A 20,150-nucleotide genomic window follows, 5' to 3' on the forward strand; every position below is an offset into this window, starting at 1 on the left:
CGTAATGAAGAATTCCTAGAGAAAAGTAAGAATAGCTCGTATATCAAATAGCAAAGATTGAAGCAATATTAAGAATGACACAGTGTATAGTTTACTGCCTTGTGCACAATACCAGACCCTTGTGCTCTTAGGGGTGGGCATTTCTCAAAAACCTTATTTTTCATGATCTTTCCTACAGGGTAGGAAAGATCGCGCACGTGGGTACGTGAGATCACACACAACGGTGAGTTACAGAAATAAGCTGGCATGATGAAGAAAATATAAACATGACAGTTGACAGCGAATATTTCTATGATACTGTCCAATGCATTACGTAATATCGGTATTATGAAGACATAATTATAAACTAAGTTACCAAAATAATAAGTAACTTTGAAATAAACATTTACTTAACAGATAAAATTGTGGTAAAACAAACACCGTAAGCCTGTACCTAGAGTAGAGGTCTGCACGGGCCGGAATTCTTAGCCAAAGCCCGGCCCAGTCCGTGAATTTATAATATGAAGCCCGACCCGAGTCCGAAATGTTTTAGCCTTTAGGCCGGAAACCGTGTGATAATCAAATGAGCCAGAAAGAAGCCCGAATTACAGAAACATAACAATTAATGCAAAATTGTATTTTTATTTACAATTGGAGATTTGATTTTGCAGTTTACTTTTGCAGCACTTATTTTCCACTAATATACAACATATGTTTCTGACACCAAGATAAAACAAAAACTATAGACCTACCTTGATGCACAAATGCTTCCTTTCGGAGTTATAGTCTGCCGAAGACATTAAAAAAGTGAACTTTAAAGGTCCATAGCTCTAATACTATGGGACCTACTGTAGTCGGATCAAGGCTTCACTTAGGAACTAGTATGTGCCCTATCCAAATACCCATGTTTCAGAATCCTGAGGTACTTCCGCAACAATTTTTATAGATGTAGTTGGTGAGTACTTCAAATTACATGCTCGTAGATAAACTTCCTCAATAAAAATTGTTGCGGAGGTACCCCAGGAGTTTGAAACTTGGATATTCCTAAGTGAAGTCTTGACCCAACTCTGGTGTGCCCATAGTATTGGAGATATGGAGGTTTAAAGTTCATTTTTGGTTTTCGGCAGCCTGTAACTCCGAAAGGAAGCATTTGTGACCCAGGTTGGTCTATACTTTTTGTTTTATCTTCGTGTCAGAAATCACCTCCCAAACGTTGTCGGTGTTGTTTTGAAACACCCTATATATATATAAACACACATTATTCTTCTTTTTGTAATTTTGTAATATTTTCGACATCCATTGTGTTGTGATTCAGTTTAGGCAACATTTTATTTCTCTTTTTACAAGTGAAAACGAGAATGCTATATTTTTGCGGATAATTCGTGAAAGAAATGCTTTCGATATTAGCAAAAGATAATAATAATAATAATAATAATAATAATAATAATAATAATAATAATAATAATAATAATAATAATAATAATAATAATAATAATAATAAACTAAAATATAAATTAACATTGTTCCGAAGAATAAAAAATAAGACAACTTTTGAATGTTTTTGTTCCTTTAATTCAGTGTAGAAACAGTACTTTCACTCACAGATAAGCTAAGCATGTTTATTTGTTACTTTTAGTTTTTCTCTCCACTACACAGTTAGCTTTACTCTCAATTACATAATGATGATAAGAATTTTAGTATGGCCGTCTCAAGTTACGAATTTAGATGTAGTTTAAAAATTATCCAGAAAGAACGGTCCGATAAATATGGTTTTACAGTATATTTACGAAGTTAGGTCCGAAAAGGCCCGAGAAATATGGTTGTATATTTAGAAATTTACGATCCGTACCCCTCCTCAACCCGAGCCCGTGCAAACCTCTAACCTAGAGCACTAAGACAGGGGGAGCCGAGATTATTTTTGAGGGGCTGTTTGAGCTCTTCTCACATGTCTAGGAGCTACATTAAAACAAACTGAAAGTTTCAGGGGGCTGAAGGGGTTTGCAGATGACTCAATGACCTTGCCGCCTCTAGCTACGGGCCTGATGAATCCACAGCAAACAATTGTAGTTATTGCATATTTTCTCATTACCCTCTCTCTATTTATAGTAAGATGTTCACGAACAATATGCTATTTGTGCCACATATGCGATTTATCTTATTGCGTTCAATGAATGTGTGCGCTTCCACTCTTATTTAATGATTACACGAACTATTCTATTCGGGTAGGGGATAACAAACCTGTATAGCTAAGGTAAATTTTTCAGACCAGCGGTAAACTACGTTCAGTGCTTAGTTGAGACAATGAACTAACTCAAATACGAATATTTTTTGACTATTTGAGACAACAACCTTGCTATGAATTTATACCGAACGTTGGGGAAAATATATGCACTTACTTTACACCATCCACGGCAAACGTGGAACATATTTTTCAGTGAACAGCTTCTATTGACACATGAATTCAACTCACGACTCTATTTGCAAAGTTGCCAATTCTCCATTCGTTACAACTCACTACATCCTTTCTTTCTCTCCTTCCCGCGATCTCTCCTAACTACTCTATGTTGGAAATTTAACCTGCTATCGGAACTAATCCAGTTTCGCCAATATTTTTCTTCATAAGCTAAATAGCTCTCACTCTTAATTAGAGAATGTTTACGTTTTATTTGGTTTAATTTTGTTTTTAGTTATCGTCCTTTTCAGCAGCCAGGCTATATAAGACGTGAACTTACAGTTTAACGTGGACTCCGAACCACACGAGCACCCGTCGGGATTTGAACCCTTCTCTCCAACGCCAAACGTTGCGTACGCTAACCGCTTTGCCACGAGAAAACTTGCTAAAATACCTTAAAGATACAAAGTCGTAATGTAAGTATACAGTACAGGTAATGATTTGTGTTCATGAAGAAGAAATCAAGTTAATTTGGGTAAGTGAGCTAAGAAACATTTTGTAAGTTTCGGCTGAACTTCTTTTATAAGAGTAAAATACAAAAGAAAATTATATTTTATTAACATTTCAATTTCGTTTTCAGCAAAAAGAAATGTTAATTTATGCCTCGTTTTGAAGAAGATGGCAGATATAAATTCTCATAATAAGAATAAGGATTAGACTAATAAAGAAACTGATTCAAGTGTGACACGAAATTGTGGACGAGTTTGTGCGAAAACGAAGTGTTTTGCGTATAATTGAACCATTAGAGGGAAAACCCCGTTTCGGAGATATAGAGAGGTAAAAGGAAAGCTGGTGTTCTGATATTTTGTGGATTTTCGGCTATGTTGCGAGTGAATATGTTTGAAAATTGCATTGAAACGTTAAGAAAGAAGCATCAGAGCAAATAAATGTGGTGTTGAATGTTGAGGTGAGCAGCGTAGCTTTTACCCCTGGCCGGAAAAAAGTAGGAGGTATAAGGAATAACAAACGTTATTGACACAAAGAACAAAATTGTATGATATTACTTGCTAATGTCTTTAGTTCGTACAAAATGAGAAAAGGTGATATGAAAATGTATTAATTGTATTGCAAAAGAAACAAAGATGTTATTATGTGAACAAAAATACAAAGTCATATTCTGTGCAAAAGCGCTATCGAAAAACAAATCAAATAATATGAAACATAAACACATATTGTTGCAAGTGTAAGTTCGACAGTGTGTAGTTGTGTGGCATATTAAAACGCAAAGTATGAATCTATAAACAAAAATAATATCTTCCATTTAAAGAAGGAAAACCTGTACACCTTATATACTGTATATCGCATACAGTTCTGATCGGTTAATAATTTTAGATATTATAAATATTTGGAAAGTTCGAACGGCCACAATTGTTTACATTTTTCATCTTATTTGACTGATGATACTTTTATTCGATTCAGCATATCCAGAAACATACATATATACCTTAGACGCCTATTTCAGGCAACAATGGAACTCTGGTATTTTCGCCTTCCCAGTCCAAAACATTTTTCCCCTAGAATTTTTTATGGACTCTTTGGTTTTGTGACCCTCATGTCTAAGGCGATGTATTACTACAGTTTCGTGGACGAAGGAATTATTCATTTTTAAAAGTCTCTTTTACTTGTACTATTACTACAGATTCAAAAATTCGCAAAATATCGGAGCACGAGCCTTCCCCTTACTATTCTATATCTCCGGAGCGGTCGAGATCGAGGATTTTCCCCTCTAATGGGTTTAATTGTACACAAAAACACTTCGTTTGAGCATAAACTCGTCCACAATTTTTTGTCACACTTGAATCGGTTTCCTTGTAAGAATAAGAAAAAATGAAATGAAATCTTTGAGTTTTACGTCCCATGGTCAGGGTTGGGTAATTACATGTAAAAAAACGTTTTCTACGTGACGCGTAAAATACGCGTAAAAACGCGTAATTTACGTAAAATACGTAAAGTACGTAAAAATTAGAAACAGGTTTACAAACTAAAAGAAAACGTTCTACGCGCTGAGCTTTAAAAAATTTCTTCCTAAAATTGTATGGAATCTAGCTAGATTTTGCAAAACTTAATCCGTAAGCGTAAACTGGGAATTTTGTATTGGCTTTGTAAAGTAGCATTGTATAATACGGTTTGCACGCGTGACTGTTCAGAACCCATTTCATCATGTTTTTTGTTTTAAATCCTATGTAATCGAGAAAAGTTTTATGCCAGAGATGCCATGGGAGAAACTATTGTGCAATACCACAGCAATGGTAAGCCTTCGTGGTCTCCATTTGTGACGACTTTCTGCAATGTCTTAGAAAAGCATCACGAACAAGTAGAGGAGTTTCTGTTGGAAAACCTCGGCCCTTCAGGAATAACTAGCTACCAGCAATATCGGCAAAAATGTGGAAATTTTGAAGAACTTATATGAAGAAGGGAATTACAACACCACGCACATTCTGGTATTTCGCTACTCGGCAACATAAGTAGTTGTCGGAATTTTCTGTCAAGTTATTGAACATCCTAGCATCTTCAGCGCAAATTGAAAGACTTTTCTCAAATTGGTCCTTTGTCCATAACGTCACAAGGAACCGGCTCAGCTTCGAACGTTCAAAGAAACTACTTCAAATATACTACACCCTCAAATTACAAGACCACTCAAATTATAAATATTAGTGTGATTAAGAGTATTGTGTTCGAATTGTACTAAACTATAATGGAAATGGTATGTAACATTTTTATTAGAATTAAAATAATGGCTAAGTTTTAAATGAAATGATATACTTAGTGTTATTGGAACCAAGTGAATTATATTCAGTATTCGAACTAGGAAGAAAAACAAATTGTCTGTTTTCAAAAACAACGAAGAAACAATTAGTTCAATATTCTGTTGAGTATTTTCTTCAGTTTTGTCTATTTATTATGAGCATGAAAAATTTCTACATTAAAAATTCAAATGATAGTCAAGTGCTAAGGGAAGTAATATATTTAGTGTTGTTGTTGGACTTGGAGTTCATTCCGAAAAATGTAGTATAATGTTCTGTTGGGTGCTTTTATATTTTTTCAGTTGTGTGTGTTTAAACTGAGAATCTCAGCTTTTACATCGAAAATTCAATATGTCCCAGTGCTAAGTGAAGTGGTATATATAGTATCGTTGCGACGTGGAAGAAAAACAAATCAGTTTGTTCTAAAATTTCAGTATTTCAATATTCTGTTCAGTATTTTTCGTATCAGTTGTGTGTGTGTGTGTGTGTGTGTGTGTGTGTTAGTGTGTAATATGAAGGTGAAATGAGCCTAACAGTCAATCTCTTTTTTTTTTTTCTAATAGAGATTTCAAAGTATACTGAAATGTTTCGAGTTTTAAAGCTGCAAAGGTATAACAATAAGTTGTTATAATCAAAAGGTTACTTGATACTTTCAAACATATCCGAATCAACACATATTTTTAATGTGTGTGCTTATATGTTATGTGGTTGTGCTTGGGTGTGTGCTAATAGGTGGAAAGTAGTAGTGGGCCGGCGAGGATCTATCCAAAATTATCTTTTATTACAATGATTTGACATGAAATCATTACTTTTAAATATAATGTTTAGAAGATAATAATGTTTTAATGCTTAAATAAGAAAACTATGCTTACAATATAACAGACTATTCAAAATTATCTTAGTTTTAATGAAAGAAATATGGTTTTCTGCGTCTGAGTAAAAAACTGGTTTTCTACATGACGTATATTACTAGTAAATTACGCGTACTTTATGTAAAATACGTAACAAGTAAATTACCTTGCCAACCCTGCCCACGGTTATGCCGGTTAGGCTAAAGGAAACGGTGATGATGAGTAATGAATGAAATGGTGGAATGAAGAAAGTGGGAGGAAACGGAAGAACCCCGAGAAAACCCACGCACACGGTGTTTGTCTACTTGTAAGAATAAGAAGAAAAAACCAAAATTTTTAATTTAACGTCCCACGCTTGAGCCTTTTATTACAAAGGAGACATACGATTAACGAAAACAAATTTTTATGAAATAGTTGGTGGAATGAGAATGTGGTAGGAAACTTAAGAACACGATATGACTCATGAACATGATATTGACTATCACAAATTCACATGATCCGGTGCTGACTTAGGTGCCCTTGGCACCAGATGAGCACTATATCATTGAACCAGCATAAGAAAAACATTAAACAAAATTTTGATATTTGCTCCTTCCTGGCTAAGCGGTTAGCGTTCGCGCCTTTGGCGTGGGATTCCCGGAGCGGGAGCTCATGTGGTTCGGATTCCACGTTAATTAGTAGGTCCACGTCTCATATAACCTCGCTGCTGAACGGGACATTAAACTCAAAATCATCAATCAACTCAAAATTTTGATAAAAACAGCACGAAAATGCTATTAAAAGAGCTTTTTTTTTTTTTTTTTTTTTTTTGCAAAGACGCTAAGAGCTTGAAAATTTTAATTAAGAGGGGGCAGGAGTAAATACAGCTAGTATGGGTTAAAGTGGAGTTTCCCAACCTTGGGGTAGCGAAGATAAATGTGATTAGAAGCTATCTAGTTGCGGAAAATATTATTTTGAATTTCTTATTTTCATAAACTTATTTTATTTCCTTACTTATTGTCAAACTGTTATTCCTATAGAAGGCTTACCCACATATACAACTGTAAGCGATAAGCACCACTAATCGAAAAGTTTTTACAAATCAGAAATTACTCAGTAGCGTCATTTGAGATTTTGCTTGGGGGGGCCAAGACTCCTTGATATAAGTAAGATTTCGCGTTTTTCACTGACTTACTACTATTCTATTAATAAAATCTATATAAATCTCAAACTCAGGGGGGGAATGCTCCTCCCTGCCCCACCTAAATGACGCCCCTGAAATTACTTATGAGCGTCGCTAACAAGAGGATGTGATGAAAGAGGGGCCGTGCTATGAAATAGATTGAGAACCTGGATTAAGACTTTCCCATTAACATTTTGCTTTATACGAGTAGCTATATATATTTCGGGTCTATGAAGCTTTATTATTTTTAATGGCACAGATTATAAACGAAAGTACGTCATTGCAGCTGAAACGATAGAGGCTTCATAGATATATTAAAGTCGTAATTTATTATATCATTATATTAATATATTATTATATTAAAAATCAATATCCTTACGATTTTTTTTAATTATTAATATATAATAAATCACAAGTTTAATACGCATGAAGCTATCATTGGTGCAGCTTCACTAACGTCTTATCTGTAGTTTGCACTGAACTATTCTGGCATTAAAGCCCATCGCCTGATCTAGTAGCTAGCGCGTGTGCCTTTAGAGCATGTCGTCCCGGGTTTCTTTCCCCGTGGGGAGGAACAAACAAAAATTAATTTTATAATCATTCACATTCATTAATCATCCGCCTCTTTTAGTCTAAAGGGATAACCATAGGACGTTAAAAAAATGCGATTTAATAAAATTAACTGATTTTCAGTTTAACATCCCTTCTAGAGCAAGACAAAGTACGTCAACGGAACGTGGTCCTACAACTTAACATGGAATCTGAACTACATGAGCGTTCGCCGGGAATCGAACCTAGACCTCCCGCGTCAAAGGCGAGTACGGTAACCGCTTAGTCCCGACAGAGCTTGTGATTTAAAAAAAAAACTATGGACTTGAGGTATACAATGAAATATGTGTCTGGTCCATGTGAAATTAAAGCTCTCTCTTAAATCCTGCTTTAAAAAAAAAATCTAATTCCAATCATAAATGCAGCACATTTTGGAGGTAAACAGTAGATAGAATCGATTGTAAGTAGTGCCCCCTAGTGCCCGAGACTAAATTACCGTGTCTAAATACGATATAAGACGGAGCTCTTCCAATAGATTCAGGTATATTTTCTTGAGACGAGGCTGTAATTTTAGGACCTTCCCGAGACAAAAAAGTATCAAATATTGTCTCGTGGGCAACAGTAATACTAGGTTTCGTTTGCTTTGTTTCAAGATTCCTCGTCGGCATTAAGGCTATTGTAGGACATTGGTCAGTGGCTTAACGTGGAATCCGAACCATATAAACTCCAAACCGGGAAAAGAACATGACATACGAATGCCAATAATGTACTACACGCATAGATACTTAAAACGAACAAATTGAAAGCATTTGTACAGTAGGAATAACCTTTGTAGCTTTGTAGGCCGCCAGAATGAGATATGTCACTGTGTTTATGCTCCCATTGCGAGGGAACAGTGAGCAGGCGCAGAGAATCAACCAACAATTCAGCCAGCCGCCACTTTTCACATTCAATAGATTATTGATCATCGTTTGCCTGTCAAATGATCCAAAGGGGGAGAATATTATTCTGTCGTTTGGGAAACGGATATAATCACTTTGGCGCGCAGACACGAATGAAAAGCAGGGGATGGGTGTATATACATACATAGACTGTCAAATGTCAACAACCAAAAAAGGGGGTGAAGCGAGGATAGTGGATGTGTATAGGTGTATGTTTATGTAAAAAAAAAAAAAAAAAAAAAAAAAAAAAAAAAAAAAGTGGGGAGTAGGAGAATGTTGAGTTGAACCTACACAGATAGATCCCACATCAATCAAAGTGTGTTGTCAGGGATTTCTCATAGAATACTTTTGAGAGGTACTTCTGGTGTTCCCTGCACTTTGTCCAAACAGTGCTTTAACAATGCCTTCTAGTTCCCCCTACACACAGAGAGAGAGACAGAAAGAGAGGAAGATAAAATGTCACAACGTTTGCAGTTTTGTAAACATGAGCGGATCAACGCTCACGTAGAATCAGCGTTGGCGGAGTCTGAGGTTCGTTGTTCAAACAATGCGGCCTTCTGCCATTGTTACTATATACGTAAGCGCTATTCAATCATATAAATATCAGGTTGTTTACCAACAAGAATGTAGTGCGTGATTTTGCAATGAGTCCAAATAGGATACTTTGAATTGAAGGGCTTTCCCACGTGAAAAACGGTCAGATAAGTGGTATATGTTAACTTCAATCATCGATACCTTTGAGTGAATTGCGACTCAGAAAAGGGCAATATTTAACGCGAGACTCAATTGTTTTTCATTAATGATAATAAAGCAATTATCTAAAATGTTGCTTAGCGATAAGTCTATCAAATTTATGATATGCACATGGTTATCAAAATAGTGAAAACAGCTAAAAATTGCAACTCACCTGATTGAAACTACGAGAGATCACCATTAGCCTGAAAAAACACACTGTTGTGTAGTTGAGGCATATAAGTCATGAGTAGTTTTCTGTAGGAATATTTATACCATTTCTCATGCAGAGTAGCAATGAGTTCTCTCAACGAGAATGCAGAATAATGTCTGCTCCAGGATCTCAATTTCAAAACTGATCTCAAGTGTTCAATACTGTTAAGGTATGAGGATTAGAAGAGCCGACGAACGTCTTGTAATTCGTCCCGATGTTCATGAAACCACACCTCAACAGTTCCAGCAACATGTATTGGTGCATTGCCATTTTTCTTTCATTTTTTGCCCGTAATTAAGAAACAGCGTTTTGTTTCCATCAAATCTGTTAAGAAGTTCATCATCATTTCCCCGCCGTAGCACGCGCCGGGAAGTCACATACTACGGAGACTCCGCGGATAGAGAAATTTTAGTTTTCTTAGAATTGTTAAAAGAGTTTGTGCTGTAAAATATACGTGGTGAATTGTCAGAAACATTGCAAAGAAAATAAACAATTTAATACCGCTTCAAAACAAAATACACATTAAAATAAGATAAATAAATATTGCGGAGTGAGACTCCGCGCGCGTGCCTTGATGCTACTGTTGACTACGCGGGCTATGGAGGGTTACATTTGTTGTTTTATTTAATAGTTTCGGAGGTATAAGCCATACGAAGGGATAATGAAAAGTTTCTGACTTTGTTGTTCGTCCACACAAAACGTTGAGTATAGGTTCGTATGAAAGCTTAGTATGTTAACACTCAATGCTGCCAATATGGATTTCTACTGGCTACTAGCATGATGCGTGATGGCGTTGGCCCAAAGCAAGTTTCACAGCTTTCGAGTGTCGGACCATCAGGAAGATTATTATTTCTCCGGAGAAAGTCTGCAAAGGGCATTCAGACTGAGATATTACAAATGTTGGGAAAGTAGTATCCTTCCTACAATACCCTCAAAAACTGAATTGCTCGTTTCAAGACTAGCCTGTTCAAAGTTGAAGATGGACCTTGCAGTGGGCACCCTCAACTCAACCAACGTGGCAACATGCGATACTATCGATGACTTGATGTTTGAGGATAGATGAATATCAATCTAAATACTGAATATCTCTTTAGAACGTGTCCTGTTTATTATCAATAGTTTACTGGACATAGCCTACACACCGTGCAAGCTTCCAGCAAAATGGATGCCAAAATGCCTGAACAGTAATCAAAAAGAGGAACGAGTTGAAGCGTCCAAAGTAGGTTTGACCTGTTTTGAAGGTAGTGCTCCGAACCTTTTTTTTGTCCGATTAGTAACTGAGGTTCAAATCTTGGTCCATATTTATGCCCCTAAGACCAATTATCAGTCAATGGATTGGCCCACTCAGGGTTTCTGCGCCCAAAGAAGCTTCTCGTCCAGAAATTAATGAAGATGATCATGGTTTCAATTTCATGAGACAGTAACGGTACTTTGTTAGTGGACTACTTACCAATAAACTCTAGTATAGCTAATGAGTATTATGCTGACGTATTGGGTAAGCTGCACCAGGCAATCAAGACGAAACATAACGAGAAATTGTCCAAAGGGATTTTTATTGTATAGGACAATTGCACACCTCATATGTTTGACTTGTGGCTGGCTTGAAACCCTGAAATTCCAACTAGTCTGCCATCTCCTCTATATCGTCTGATCTGGTTCCCTCTAATTTACCATTTGTTCCAAAACTTGAAGAAATACCTCAAGATATGTCATTTTGAAGACATTCCTGACATTCAAAATGCTGCAGATATATGCTTTCAGGCCCAATCAAACGATTTGTTTTGCATGTTTTAGTAATGCTGCATCATTCATGTACCAAGGACATAAATCTAACTGGAATATGTTGAATAACTATGTAAGTTTTATCTCTCTAGCTCTACTATTTCTGGGCAAAGGCAGGAACTTTTCAGCATACCCTCGGAAAAACAGTAAACCGTAAATGTGAAGAAATATCTTGTACCTTAACTACTGCGATCACTTGTTTATTTTGTTAACGTGAACAATATCATCTAACTAAACGTTAAAAAAAGTGTTGGAAAGCTTGGTATCTACAGTTTATCTCAAGTCTCCTAAGGAAGTGCCACATTTATTTAAGTGGCCGTCAATTTTGCTTAGAGATATAGGAAGAAAGCCGCGTCTTAGTTAATTCGATTCTTATATCAGTTTCAGTTTGTATCTAGCCCCAGAAATTTGATACAAGCCAAAAAAGATTCTATTTTCAGCTGTAAATATATGAAAAAAATAATCAGATTCAATACTATTTCAATTAAATAAAAGGGTAATTGCCAAAATACGCGTAGGTATGGCGAATATCTCTTCCTTTGTCCTTTATCCGCTTTACGTATTTTAGCTCCTTTTTTCCTTACGAAAACTACCTCAAAAACTTAACCTTGCTTATTTAATAATGACATTATAAGAAAATAACAAATTAGAGAAATGTTTATAACTCACTGGTAATCGTGAACTACCAAGGGAGATCATAAGGAAACTCTTTCTTGCTTGAGTAATGTTATTTACGCATGAAAAAAATTTACCTAACAACTTCTGTAAATGAAGTAATGTCTAAGCATCACATCAGATCATTTCTAATTAAGATTTTTAAATGCAAACATAAAAAAGATGGGAAAAATGACTTCTTACACCTGAAGTTGGGAAATAGAATCAACCAAGTTTCGCACCACTCATATGGTGGCACATCAGCTTGAAATAGTTTCGAAATGATAGTTTGTTCAGTTCGAACCCTCTGTTGAGTTTGTCTTTAAAAATAAGTCTGATATGTTAAAAAAATACATTTATTATTTTGAACAGCATTATCTACAAAGCAGGAGTAATATTAGTAACTAGCAGCAATGCCCTTTCTTCGCTGGGAGTGAGGGGCCGCGGTGGCTCAGTGGTAGAGCGTTCACCTCTGGTGCTTGGGGTCCCGGATTCAAACCCTGCTCCCACCAAGTGAACTTTGTGGTGGACAAACACCGTGTGCGTAGGTTTTGTCGGAGTTCTCCCGTTTCCTCCCACTTTCTTCATTCCACCATTTCATTCACCTCTCATCATCACCATCTCCTTTAGCCTAGACGGCATAACCGTGGGATGTAAAATCAAAAATCTCATCTCTCGCTGGGACTGAACAGCATATGCAATCTGAAAACGATAGATGTGTTTTAGTTGTCTAACTTACGGGGCTTACGAGGTACTATAAATTTTATCACTGGGAATTGAACGTGGAATCACACACACCATCTATAGACCTACTATGAACATTTAACTTGTATTGATGTAAATATACACTCAGGGCCGGATTAAGAGAGGCGTAGACGCATGTCTCCAAATGGACTGGGGCCTCCATTCTGATCAAAATGCCAAGTGATTGTCTAAAAAGAATCATACAAGATACAATCATCATCATAAGATAAAATATGATGAAAAGTATGATACAAATTTCTTCGTTTGTTACATTCACTGTCTTAATAAATTAGCATAGATCAGTTTAGAAATGAAGATTGAATATGGAGCATGAGCAGAGGTGGACTGGATATGTAAAAAGGGCGCGGTCACATACTCTGGGAGGGCGCTGTCCATACGAGCGAAAGCCTCCCTAATAACCCCTCCTAATAACAGGAAGTCCCGGGGGGCTTCCCCCGGAAAATTAGTACATAAAATACAACAAAAGATTAAGTAGATATTGCAGTTAATCACGATAGAATTATACAAATTCAATATTTTCGTAAACAAACAAAGAGACTTTGAGTACTAAATATATTAGGCCTATATAAATCTGCACACTTTAACTGAGACTACAAAAATCACACCAGTTGTTTAATTTCTTCGGCTACATTTGTTAACAGCCTAATTATAACTGAAGATTTGAGTTAAGTTTGGGGCTTATGCTATTTTTCATACTTCCGTCCTTTTAAAGCTATGATCATCATAACATTGACTTATTTTTCATCTATTTTTAAAACCGTTGATTAAAAGTATACATGAAACATTTACTACAAATTAACAAAAGTAAATTTAGAATTATATACCTACCTAGTGAAAAAAGAAATTCAAAAACAAAACTGGAAAATGAAAGTAAAGTCACTGCTTTATGCTTGAAGGAGCCTTCGCATCTCCTTGCTTTTCTCACACATTTTGTCAATAATAAGATTGTTGTCTATTTTGGTCAGAATGTCTCTTTCTGAGTTCATCAAGAACAATGATTACAGATGTTCATCTGTAAGTCTTGAACGGAGTCTTGTTTTTTTGAGCTTCGAAAATGCTCGCTTACAGGACACTTGTGTTGCCGGTATTGTATTGTAAGAAGATACTTATAAACTTTGAATAATTCTGTGTAGAGTCTTGAGTACATATTGTACTGCAGAATCACATCGAAGGCGCACTTAAAGCAAGAATTGCACTTCATTCCATCACATTTTATAGACCTTAAATCTACAATATCGTCAGTTGGCCCCAAATATTCCTCCTCATTCTCCATGAAATATTCAGAAAACTTGTCCTCTTCAATCAAATCTTCAATCGTACGAACCTCAACAGCTTCTTGATTCTTTTCTTGGTTCTCATAAGGGGATTTTGAAAACTCTTCCCTCATTGATGAAAACGAAAAAAGCTCTTCTTTAAGTTTTCCCTCTTCACAATCAGAAATTAATTCAGTGATTCTTTTCAGTGACAACGAAGCCAGACTTAAACTCTTGAACTTCTTAGGATCAAAACATTCTAAATCTAAGTATAAGCTTTGATTTTCAGCAAATCGTTCCTGCATGCTGTTAGAAATTTGGTCTAGAACACAGTTGAAAACTGTTACTTCAAATCCGTATTTACTGTCTTCAATTCTTCATCAGAAGCTGATTCCCCTGCCATTTTCTTTCTTTTTCTACATCTCACCTCAGGCAATTCTGTTTCCATAATAACTTGTTCTAGACTAGGAACATCTGTAATGAGTCCTTCAATACTATTTGACATTTCTGTTGCAAAGTGTTCGGCTGCTTTGTAGACTTTGTCAAACTGGTCCCTAGCTTCTTTCAACTTATTTTGTGTTGAGAATATCAGGCGCCATGCTTGGACATAGTCTAAGTTTTCTGTTTGCAAGTAGTCTGATAAAGGTGTGGTATGCTGAAAAATCAATAAAAACATAGCCACAATGATAGTCTCAAAGGAGCACAACTTTTGAATGAGAGACATTGCATCATGTCTGACTTTGGAATTGAATTCTTGCGAGTTGCCAATCACACTTAAAGCTGCTACGAGTTCCACATATACTGGTTTTGATTTTCTTGGTCTGGCATCCTTTGAGTCGGATGCCCAGTAATGAAAGTGTCCAAATATTTTTACAGCAGCGTTGCTTTTACTTCTCCATAGAGTTATCCCAATAGCCTCAAGACGGATGCTTGGGTTTTGTTCCAAGTACACCTCAAGTCGTTTCTGGGATTCTTTCAAAAATATCTGAATTTCCTGGAGAAGCTCAAAGAAAGATATATAAACATCCAAACTCGGCCAAAGGGCAAGGCCGTAGGCCGAGTAAAGACTGGATCTGGGGGCGGAGCAGTGGGGGTGGTAGGGTTGATATATAAAAATCATCCAAAATGATCGATATTAGAGTCAAATCTATAAATTTCAGGGTCCCTAAGATCGTTATAATGATTTCCAAAGGCAAAAACAGAAAGAGCGAGGCCGCAGGCAGGGGCGTCATTTCAGACTTTGCTTGGGGGGGGCAAGAGCACCACCGACATAAGAATTTCACGTTTTGTACTAGTATATTATTAGACAATCGACTAAAGTATATGTATTCCTCAAACTCTTGGGGGGGGGCAATTGCCCCCTCCTGCCCTCCCTAAATGACGCCCCTGGCCGCAGGCCGAGCAAATACCGGTGTCTGGGGTGGAGCCCTAGCTGGCCAAAGGCTAGCAAATTTATAAAATAATTATGTAGTTTTTTTTTTTTTTTAATTGTGTTCAGAGAGGAAACTGTGCACCTTTCCGAGGCTAAGACGGGTCGTAGCCCCTCCCCAGGAGGGCGCAAAGGCACTGATGTGAGGAGGGCGCAGCGGCCATGGGGCCGGTACTTGATTATGGCCAGTCCACCCCTGAGCATGAGAATCGTGATTCATATTTTCTCGTAGAATAGAAGTATTCTGCAATCTCATGTAATTATAGAATATCCATTCCCAATCCAGGACAAAAATTAAATCAGTACGTAGATCACAATAGGTTATGTTCCTTTTATGTCAAACAAGTTCCGTCTATTTATAAACTGTATGCGTGGAGTTGGATAGAACTTTTGACCATAATAATAGGCGGTTTACTACAAAGACATTTATGCGGTGACTCGCTCTCTTGACTTCCAGGACGGGATAGAGGACGAAAGCTAGGAAAAGAACTTTTTTAGATACTCATTCTTTTATGTATTAAATTTATATAATAGGGCAACTTTGTGTGTGTGTGTGTGTTGTATGCATTTGGAAAGTTTCATTAGGTATATCATCTAATGCATGGCATGGTTGATGTCGTGGAACTACGTATATTTCCTTAACTTTAATACTAAACTTTTACAGAAATGTATTGGGCGAAGACAGTAGGGGCCACACACACATATATATATATTTGGCCCCAGGCCTCGAGATGGGTTAATCCGGCTTTGTATATATCGATTCCCAAGAAGATCAAGTGTCTATAGACGCATATTTACATTGCTTACTTTGAAGTTCTAAATAAAATGACTTGCAGCCATTATTATTGTTTTATGACCTTCGCCACTTATTTTAAACGCTTCTCTACGTTTTCAATAAACACATTTCAAATATACAAGGGATAACTAGTTATTAAAAAAAAATATTTATGCAATTGGAAAGTTTCATTAGGTATATCATCTAATGCATGTCATGGTTGATGTCGTGGAACTACGTATATTTCCTTAACTTTAATACTAAACTTAAGTCATGAAGTCATGTTCCGCCTTTTCGGTTCTTCTTTTTTAAGTTTTCCCCAATATATTTAGTGAGTACTGCTGTGAACATGTTCGAAAAATAATAAATTAGATTATTTGTTACTTCAGCTGTCCCATAAGAAAATAAGTAGATGGATGAGCCTTCTATTTCATATTTCGACATATATTCAATATTTTTAAATTTTGAATAATATCATTCAACAACAAATACTCGTATATGTATCCAATCTCCAATTGGAGATTGTTTGTTACAGCGAAGAGAAACAACCGCAAAATTTTATTACGGAACAATAATAAATAAAATAATCAATATTAAAAAAAAACTGACAAAATGTGACCAAGGCCAAGGAAACATTTGACATATATAAGGCTAGGTCTCTAACTCTAACTAACTAACTAACTCTATGACCTATGGAACCCGGAGGTTCAATGCCGCGTTCACAAAAGCCCTCACTGACTTCTATCCTTAGCTAATTGGATCCAGTTTCTACTTTGTATTCCAATCTCTGCGAGATCCATCTTAACTTTGTCCTCCCATCTGCGCCTAGGTCTTCCTAATGGTCGTTTTCCGATTGGTCTTCCAGCCAAGACTTTGAAAGCGTTTCTACTTTCTTCCATTCTAGCTACATGACCCGCCCACCTAAGCCTCCTAGACTTGATGACCCTAACAATGTTGGGTAGACCATATAAATTATGTAGTTCCTCGTTATGAAGTTTCCGCCATTCCCCATTCCCGTTCCTCTTGGGTCCGAATATTCGTCTCAGGATCTTGTTCTCAAATACTTTCAGTTTATGTTCTTCCCTCAGAGTAAATGACCATGTTTCGCAGCCATACAGAACAACAGGCATAATTATCGTTTTGTATATTTTAAGCTTCAAATTCCTCGACAGAATTCGCGACGATAAGAGATTTTGAACCGAATAATAACACGAATTCCCTGCTTTTAGTCGACATTTAATTTCTTCGTGGATATGATTTTTCTCTGTTAATATTGATCCTAGATATTTGAAAGTATCCACTTTATCAAACGTATTATTTAGTATTTTAACGCATTCATAATTTGCTGTATTCCGGTCCCGACTCACTTCCATGTATTTAGTTTTCTCTGCATTTACTTCTAAGCCCATGTCCCTGCAAGCGTTTAATAAGATCTCTGCATTTCTTTCTATTGTTCTCCTATCATCCCCTATTAAATTTACTTCATCAGCATATGCCATAACCTGGTGAATACCGTTCAACTCTAGGCCCTGGTTGCTATCTTTGATTTTCCTTATAGCGTATTCCAGAACGAAGTTAAATAATAATGGTGACAACGCATCTCCTTGTTTCAGGCCATTTTCGACGTGAAAGCTCGTGGACAAAAATTTTCCTACCCGTACTTTACTTTGAGATTCATTTAAACATATCTTAATTAATCTAATTAGCTTTCTCGGTATTCCAAGTTCTGTAAGAACGTTGTATAATGTTTCTCTCCTAACCGAGTCGTACGCCTTTCTAAAATCAATAAATAGTTGATGTACCGGGGTATTGTATTCCCACTTCTTTTCGAGTATTTGGCGAATGGTAAATATTTGGTCGATAGTTGATCGATTTCGTCTAAATCCGCACTGATAATCTCCAATAATTTCATCTGCGTATGGGGTCAGTCTTGCTAACAGAATATTTGAAAGGATTTTATAGGATGTTGACAGAAGAGAAATGCCTCGATAATTATTACAGTGAGTCTTGTCGCCCTTCTTGTGAATTGGAACAATGATTCTTTCCACTCTTGTGGCAATTCTTCCTTGTTCCAGATAAGGAGAATGAGTTTGTGTATCTTGTTCCACAATTTTTCGCCTCCAGCTAAAATTAACTCAGCCGGAATTTCATCTACACCCGGAGATTTGTGTTTCTTTAATTTCTTTATAGCGGTTTCCACTTCTATTCGATTGGGTTCTGGAATATACGGTTCTGCGGTGTGTATCACCTTTTCTCCACGCACACTAGTTTTTGGTTGCGTGTTAAGCAAATCGTCAAAGAAATCTTTCCATCTATTTAAGATGGTATCCGTATCAGTGAGAACTGTTCCGTCAGATTTCTTTAATATATAAGCACGAGGTTGATAGCCTTTCCTAAATTCGTTGATTCCCTTATACATGTCCCGGATGTTTTTATTTTTACTATTATCTTCAAGTTCCTTAATTTTAGCTTTCAGAAAGTCGCGTTTCTTTGTTCTAAAAGTTTTGGAAGTTTCCCGCCTGATATCTGCAAAATTTTGTGTTGTTATTTCATTCGGATTTTGTAGCCAGTGTAATTTTGCCTGTTTTCTCTTCTCTACTAGTTTAATGCATTCCTGGTCGAACCATGGTTTGTTCTTATGTATTTCCGCGTGTCCCAATTTTTCTTTTGCTGAAATTTTAATGCTATCTCTAATTTCAATCCAGGTATCCCCAACACTAGTGCACTCCGAATCTTCTAAAGCCGAGAATCTATTCGAAACTTCAATCTGGTATTTCTCTCTTACCTGACTCTCTTCTAATTTCTTTAAATTGAATCTCTCCGTTTTCGGACAATGAATATTACCTTTATTCAACGATAACCTCTCTCGTATTATCGCTGCTACCAGGTAGTGGTCAGTGTCGCAATCAGCCCCTCTAAACGACCGGACATCAATTATGCTAGATTGCCTTCTTCTATCTACTAAAACGTGATCAATTTGATTGTGTGTTTTTCCGTCTGGTGATGTCCAAGTGTATTTATGAACGTCGCGATGTGGGAATTTTGTACTCTTCACGATTAGGTTTTTGGATGTTGCAAAGTTCACGAGTCTAACACCTTTGTCATTACTTTCCTTATGCAGACTTTCGTTCCCTATAATCGGTTTGAAAATATCCTCTCGTCCTACTTTCGCATTCAAATCCCCTAACAGAATTTTCATATGGTTTCGCGGGAGTTGATCAAATATCCGTTCCACTTCTTCGTAAAAACTGTCTTTTATAACGTCATCCCTATCTTCAGTTGGGGCATGTACATTTAAAACAATAATATCACACCACCGTCCCGTAAGAGTAATAAAAGAAAGTCTATCAGTAACAAATTCAACCCGTTTAATTGCTGGTAATATACGTTTATGAACGATAAACCCTGTTCCTAACTGGTGATTTTTATTTCCTTCCCCGTAAAAGAACGTAAAATTTCCGGAATTCTCAGATCCATTTCCTTCCCACCTAACTTCCTGAACTCCTACTACGTCCATCCTGTATTTCTCTAACTCACTCGTTACGGATTTTAACGCGCCTGCCCTATAAAGACTCCTAATATTCCATGTTCCAAATCTCATGTCCATTTTCTTTTGCTGAGATCGTGCCAAGTTATCAGTCCTCGTCCGAGGCTTTTGTGAATATTTCTGAACAAGTGCTTTTTTTTTTTTACAGGATGAGGTTGTTAGCCCTACCCAAACCCCCAAGCTGGAGGACCACTCCTAGTCGGCTGTCCGCGACTGCTTATTCAGTATATTCGCAGCTAACCTCTATATCTAGAGGCCTTCTCCTCGATCCGCAACCTGAGGACGCGCCATGCCGTGGTGACAGGAACCCACGTTACACGG

The 20,150-nt window shown here is 36.8% G+C and overlaps 1 protein-coding gene across 2 annotated transcripts in view; it reads left to right on the top strand.

Annotated features, from left to right (window-relative positions):
- Positions 1-20,150, top strand: part of LOC145689734 (Kv channel-interacting protein 4-like) — a 794,874-nt gene that overhangs the window by 552,932 nt on the left and 221,792 nt on the right. The gene's annotated exons all lie outside the window — the stretch shown is intronic.

Source organism: Thermobia domestica, chromosome 1, assembly GCF_964235325.1.
Source record: "Thermobia domestica chromosome 1, izTheDome1.hap1.1, whole genome shotgun sequence".
In the NCBI taxonomy this organism is placed as follows: Eukaryota; Metazoa; Arthropoda; class Insecta; order Zygentoma; family Lepismatidae; genus Thermobia; species Thermobia domestica.